Genomic DNA, 7684 nt, shown 5'->3' with positions numbered 1-7684 from the left:
CCCGAATTCCTATGCGATCCAGCAGCCCCCAGGAAGCCTGCGCCCCACAGAACCCGAGAGGGTCCAGAAGTGGACCAGATGCTCCGTAGATTGTAGATCGTGAGAGGATGACATCTCAGAACAGTGGGGAGGATGAACTACTCCTTTTTACTAAACTGTGCTCTCTCCCCAAACTTAAGGGGACATGGTGTCTTTACTGACTGTGTCTGACACTTTCTAGGGAGCAAAGGGAGGTTCGCCAGAGGCAGTGATCTCCACCTTCATTCTGGCTGGAGATTTTAAACCCCTTCCTGTACATCCTCAAATCTGCAGGCACCAAAGCGTGTGTTACATCCGGCTCCGCGTGACCTCGGGGGGTTCTCTCACTCATGTCCTTCACCTGTAAAGTGGGGACAGTGCCACAGGGGCAGCTGGAACCCGGGAACCACTGCCCTGCGGGTCGAACTGAATTTCTCTAAAGAGGCTGGTGTTTCATCAGCAGCTTGGGGTGAGCTGATGGTGAGGAAAGGAAAGAGGGTTCTCAGGGACCCTGGGGAAGCCCTCCCTGGCGCCCTGAGACCTCTCCTAGGGACAGAGGCACCAGCCAGCTCTGCCTTCCCTCTGGCTGGCTAAAGCCCCTCCGTAAAGGTCCCCATGGGGTGAGTCCAGCAAGCGGGCTCAGGAGTTCAGAAGCCCCGGCCTCACTCCCGAAGCCCTGGTCCACATCCACCCTCATGCAATCCGCTCTGCTCACATTCTCAGGAACAGGCTGCGGGAAGGTTTCCACGGTTCCCTTGTCTTACAGGAGCCCGAGGTCGGGGGAAACACGTTCGCCAAGAGCCGCAGAGCTCAGGGTGGTAGGAGACGCCCCAAGATCCCACCTGCGAGGACAGTACAGTGTGGCATTCATGGATGAAATTAGCACTCAGCAACAGTAACGAATTTCTCCCAGTGACTGTGACGTTTGTTTGGTAGAAGGGATCAATAGATGTGTGCAAACATTCCACATGCTGTGGAAGGGCCTCAGGCTCTGACAAATGATAAATGAGAAAATTAGAGGCTTCAGGAAAATGTAAATATCATCCTTTGTAAGTCTGTCCCTTGGCAGGAAAAAAAAAAAAATGTTTCCCCAAAGCAAGGAGGCCCTCATTCTATACTTTTCCCCACCAGGAAAATGCCCGTGACTGTTTTACATACTTTTACTTATCTTAATTTGCCTTCCGAGTTCCTACCAGGGCCTTGGCAAAATGTGGGAGGAGAAGGCTGCAGTTTCAACTGATTTTCCTTTAATTCAGTGTTCCTCAAATTCTACTTCATTCTCACCCCCTAAGGAGCCACTTCAGACATTTTTTTCTCAATTGCCCCTCATGAAAGTTTAATACCACAGAAATACTAGACAATGGTTTATGTACTGTAGGTACATCTGTGTGTTTATATAAAGAGAGTAAGATCTTGTCACACCCTAGAACCAAGTTTGCCCCCCTGGGAGCAGTGTGGCCCTGCTGTGCGCACACGATCTCATTCATTCATTCACCCAAACACGCAGCACGCGTGCGCCTGGTGCCCACTCTGAGCACTGGGGACTCAGCCCTGAGCAGAGCAGGTGGCCCTGGTCCCGTGGAGCTGACACTGTGGCAGGACGAGGGACGGTGACAGATCACAGGGGGAACAGGCACCACACCCGATGCAGGTCGATGTCATGGAGACGACGAAGCAGAATAACAGGAGAGGGGGCGCAGGGGTGGGTTCCAGGTTGGCCAGGAGGCCAGGGAAGGCCTGGCTGATGAGGTGACATCTGAGCTGAAGCTGGAAGGAGGGGAGGGGGCTGCCTGGGGTTTGTGGGGACAGGGTGTTGCAGGCAGAGGGAACAGCAAGGGCCTCCCGGAGGGGAGAGGAGGGGTACGTTTGAGGAACAGTGAGGAGGCCAGTGCAGCAGGAGCCAAGTGGGTGAAGGGGAGCGAAGGGGAAGATAAGTCTAGAAAGGTGACAGGTGGTGGCCGGGAGTGGAGACAGATCATCTCAGGCCTGTGGACCACTGTGAAGGTCAGCTTTTCCTCTGAGGGAAGTGAGAGTCATTGGAACAGGATCTGGTTTATATTTCAACAGGATTGTCTGGCTGAAAATAGGTTGGGGGTGTGGGATGAGGGCTGGAGCAGGAGGACTGCGGGACGCCAGGAGGAGGTGATGATGGCCTGAGCCAGGTGACCACAGTGGAGGAGGTGACAGGGGGTCAGATGCTAGTGAAACAGGTAGATACAGGTAGAGCAGGAAGGATGTGCTGCTGGATGAGAAGGGGGGAAGGAAAGGAGTGGAGGACAACTCCCAGGGGCTGGCCTGAGAGCCGTGAGGATGGGGCTGCCATATGCACGGAGCTGGGACAGGCTGCGAGGAGATTGTTCCTCCATAGAGTTCCTCTGCTGACTGTGAGAAACAGAGCGGAGAGAAGACAGAGTGAGTGAGTGGCACTTCTCTCCAGACAGGTCCAACTACATAATTTGTGTGGCCCGGGCAAAGGGAAAATGTGCTCACAAGCAGGACCCAAATGCCATTAAAAGTCCTAAAATTAAGCTTTTTCTTTTCTTCTTCGGTCTCTCTCTGGAGCTGTCATGGTGTTTGTTATTCACTATATAATGGATATGCGGGGGACTCACGGGCCTCATAGGTCAGGCCCTCACAAGAAGCAAAGGATAGAAGCAGTTTCTGGGGGACTTGCCTGGTGGCGCTGTGGTTAAGAATCCGCCTGCCAACGCAGGGGACACGGGTTCGAGCCCTGGTCCGGGAAGATCCCACACGCCGCGGAGCAACGAAGCCCGTGCGCCACAACTACTGAGCCTACACTCTAGAGCCTTCAAGCCACAACTACTGAAGCCTGCGTGCTGCAACTACTGAAGCCCATGCACCTAGAGCCCGTGCTCCAACCCCGCTCGCCGCAACTAGAGAAAGCCCGCGAACAGCAACAAAGACCCAATACAGCCACACACACAAAAAAGCAGTTTCTGGGCCAGATTATTCTCCCGAGCAAATTCTCTAAAGTGGCGCCGCCTTTTCAATTCTGTTTTTTTAAAGAAACGTGTTGTCATGACAATTGTTAAGACTATGATGAAAATTATCAGCAGAGCGGTAGAGGAAACGCGAGACCCTGGACTCAGCCCTTCACCAGCCTACAGTAAGCCCCCTCCCCCCCACTGCCACGGCCCCACGTCCTAAACGGATCTGCCCCCAGCTTGGCCCCGCCCCTGTCTTGGCCCCAGTCCCAGGTTGGCCCCGCCCCACCTTGCCACACACCCTAAACTGGCCCCACTTGCAGCTCTGGCCCCGCCCCTAACTTGGCCCCGCACATAGCACGGCCCCGCCTCTATTCAGGTCCCATCCGGGACTCGGAGCACCTATTTTTAGCTATCGCAAACCCTGTCAGTTTCCAAAGCCTTCAGAGAGCATTTTGATCTCCTGTTATGAGCAGATAATCGGTCCAGACCCCTGTTCCTTAGTTTCTGCCATAGCCACCTCACCTCCTGCCCACTGTCCAGTGTAGTCGGGACAGGCGGGTTCTTTAGGGGTTCACGGAGGCCTGCTGACGCCTGCTCTTCAGGGAGCTCTGGGCTGTGGACCCCCGGCGGTGAAGGAAGCTCTCAAAGCTCCCTCTTTCTGAGATGACTGCCTGGTGGCCTGTCTCAGGGATTCCCGGGACAAGAGCACGTGGGTGAAGAACAGACTAATGGCAGAAATACCGAACCCACCGAATCGCCCATCAACACAGAGGGGCTAAACCAGTGCGGTAGACGTGCCTGAGAAACACTGCGCACAGGGAGGAATGAGGCAGAACGGGGTGACACAGAACGGACGTGGACAGAGCCCGTGGGAAAAGGGAAAGTGCAGAAGGGTACAAACGATATATAAACACATACACGTACATATATACACGTACATATATGTATGTATTTTAAAACCCACAGTTCTATGACCTATACACATCTAGGTAAAAACATTTATTTCCCAAAAGCCTTTAGAGTTCATCTACCAGCCCAGAGCCCCTCTGACCCGGCCCCTCCCACTACTCCCTAATCCCCTCCCACCCCTCTCACCCTCTCTGTCTCTGCTCCCTGGAAATGCAGCATGTTCTGTCCCAAGGTCTCTTGTCCTGCCTTTCCCTCTGCTGGACCAGTCCTCCTCCGGTGGCCTCATGACCCCCTCCCTCTGCTGAAACGCCACCTCCTCCGGAGGCCTTCCCTTGCCATCCACCCGCCAGTTCCCTCCATTTCTTTACCCTGCTCTGTATCTATCTGTTCATTTTCTGCCTCATTCGGTAGAATGTGTGCTCCATGGACGTTGTGCTTGGCACAGGGTGGGAACTCAATAAGCGTTTGTTGAAGGAATGAATATTTACATATTTTATCTGGGTGTCCATATGGACAATTGCATAGAAAAAAACCCTGTAAGGGCTTTCATCACACTTACTGATAACAGTGGTTACGTGTGAGTGGCTGGACGCCAACAGGTAAATAGGGACTTGGGCTTGTCTCTGATATTCTGATTTTCTTACAGAGGGAATATACTTTTGTACTGGTTGTGTAATGAAAATTAATTTTAATTAAAAATCAATGTCATGCAATATCGATTTTACAATAGAGAAACAGAATTTTCAGCTTCCTTGATTGAGATATCTGCTATCAAGCACTCTGTCATCCCAAAAGAACCAATTTCACAGTAAACAAACAAATTTTGGTGCATTAATAAAAGTAACAGTAATAACCACGACACCTGCTCCTCCTGCTAAGTTATACGGAGCTTTGCTGATTCCAAAGGACTTTCCTCCCGTGACCTCCTATGATTATTTGACAACATTGGAAAAAGTTGGAAGAAGTTATGATTAACGTCATTATCGTTATTCCTGTTTTGCCGAAGAAGGAAATCCAGTGACTTTGCCATGGGCACCTGTCAAGGGATTACAGGCCACTTTTCACCACCCCCTTCTTCATGTGACCCTGAATTGCTCAGTGCAGTAGCCCCAGGGGCCTGCTACCCCGGCCCCGGCTCTAGCAGAGCCCCGTGATTGGTCTAACCAGTCAGCTCATCGCACTCCCCCTACCTTGATTGGCTCAAGGGGAGGCACCTGCCCAGGTGGGCAGTGGGCTGTGAGGAGATGTTTGCCTGGACTCCTGGGATCCTCTGAGGTTCTCTCTGGACAAGGGGGCTGTGGAGGCAGCTCTCAGAACCACGGCAGCCTTCCCCTGCTACCGGGAGGGAAGGCAGTCTGAAATCAGCATTGACCCTTGAGAGAGAGGGAGGAACCAAGAAAACTTAAGGGAAACTGAGCCACAACCTGATCCAGTCATTCCAGAATCCTTTTATCTCTGGGATTTTCTAAGGCTTGAGCCCATAAACCCCTTTATTGTTCAAGCCTGTTTGCATCGAATCCTCTGTTCCTTGCAATGCCAAGCCATCTGTCTATTTGCTCAGAGTCACACAATAGTAAGTGGTAGATGATTAAACCAAGGCCTTCCCTTGCTGATTCTTTGTGTGCAAGGCACACCTCCTCAAAGCCAGCCTGGTTCTTGAAATCAAAACGTCAGAGTAAAGATCCCTAAAGGTCACCTAGCACAGCCCCGTAGGCCAAGGAAGGGCGGGAAGAAGTAACCAGCCCAGGTCACAAGAGAGGGGGCGGCAGGGCTGGGCCTTCTGCCGCTGCTGCCTGTGTGTCTAGGTGAGCACAGTACAAGAGACCGCCTGACACAAGACAGCCTGGACTCCATCTGTCAACCCGAAGTTCACATCTGCACTCCCAAAATGAAGTGACAAATGTCCACAACCCTAGCCCGTTTAGCAAGAAATCCTCCTCTGCCCCACAGACCTGACAGTCCCGATTATAAACTGGAGGGTGACTCTAGTATTTGCCTACCTGGTATTTTTTCTTTTCTCTGCTAAATCAGATGAGTTAATCTTTTTTTTATTTGATACTGTGTTGCTTGGGTATAGATCTGCAGGGTTTGGCTAAGCACTTGTTCCCACATACACAAAAAAATTTTTAAAGGGGACACAAATGGAGAATAGATTATGAACATACATTTTATTCTCTCCTCACTCCCTTTCAGACTCTGATTGGGGTTTTCTTTCCGTTGCTGTTATCTGTTTGTTTTGGTAATCGCCTCTCTCCTAATTTCTCCTAAGGCAGGGACACGTGGACTGACGTTTACTCTCTTGGTGACCGTGAGAGGCAGACCCCAAATTGGATTCTGTGGGGCGTGGTCACTGTGCAGCACTTGGGGACAAAGAAGCCAGGAACCAGGCGAGAGGCTGCAGCTTTGCTGAGGTCCATGTCTCATCCGGGTGACAGTTCTCTCTCTCAGGGTTTCTCCTGGTTGAAAACGCTCATCAAGGTAACAGCAGTCCCTTCAAGTCTGTGCGGCTCTTAAAGTACAGATTCTGTGTTGAATTTTTATGGTAAAAACGACTACAACTTTAGGCCACTGTAAATGCCTTTTGGTTTCTGCTGAGCTATTGACAGTAAGAACTTACGTGAGAGATGTTCAGCCTTTACCCTCCTTCCGAAGCGACCTGGACTTTCCCTCACCTCTGAATCCAGCCAGAGCAGTTTAAGACGGAAAGCAATTTTCATAGTCGAGTCCTTGGGGGAGGGGAAGTCATCTTATAACCAATGTTTAATTAAGAAGACAATGATGCAAAACTGACTTTAAGGAAAAATTATAGAAAGATCATCCATGTAGCTACAGTTACAGGAGGGCGTCATTAAAACTGGGAGCTTTGGGGGCTTCCCTGGTGGCTCAGTGGTTAAGAATCTGCCTGCCAATGCAGGGGACACGGGTTCGAGCCCTGGTCCGGGAAGATCCCACGTGCCACGGAGCAACTAAGCCCGTGTGCCACACCTACTGAGCCTGTGCTTTAGAGCCCGTGCACTGCAACTACTGAAGCCCGTGAGCCACAACTACTGAGCCCACGAGCCACAACTACTGAAGCCCGCGTGCCTAGAGCCCGTGCTCCGCAACAACAGAAGCCACCGCACTGAGAAGCCCGCGCACTGCAACAAAGAGTAGCCCCCGCTCGCCGCAACTAGAGAAAGCCTGTGCGCAGCAATGAAGACCCAACGCAGCCAAAAATAAATAATTTTTTTTTAAAAAACAAAAAAACTGGGAGCTTTGGAAGCAGGGCGATGCCTATTCAAATCCTGGCTCCATCATGCACCTGCTGTGTGACCCTGGGGGGGACACCTACACAAAGACATCACTTACCTGACAATATCACTCACCTCAGAGGTCACTTACCTCCTCCGAACCAGTTTCTGTCAGTTTGAGGATTGTTATGAAGGTTCAAAGTCGAAATGAATTTAGCCCTTGCTTCTCCAAGTGTGGCCTGCAGGCCAGCAGTGTCTTCATCACCTGGAAGCTAAAAATGCAGACTCTCAAGTCCCATCCGAGACCCACTAAGTCCGAATCCGATTCTAACAGGACTCCCAGGTGGCTCATGTGCACGTGAGCGTGAGAAGCTGAGCGCTGAGGCAGCGGCCAGGCGGCCAGGCACCCGGTGGGGAGCCCAGTGCAGCCTGGAGACTGACGGAGGTCCGTACCGTGTTATACTTATTTCTCACGTAACAACCCTGTTTCTCATGCTTGTGTTTTACAGTTTTCATATTAGTTCACTTCACTTCACAGTTTACATAAAGCCCACTGAGTAGCTGCTCGAGCCTCACCCC

This window comes from Balaenoptera acutorostrata, chromosome 15 (assembly GCF_949987535.1).
Source record: "Balaenoptera acutorostrata chromosome 15, mBalAcu1.1, whole genome shotgun sequence".
Classification (NCBI taxonomy): Eukaryota; Metazoa; Chordata; class Mammalia; order Artiodactyla; family Balaenopteridae; genus Balaenoptera; species Balaenoptera acutorostrata.
The sequence above is the reverse complement of the archived record's forward strand: the minus strand, read 5'-3'. Positions refer to the sequence as shown.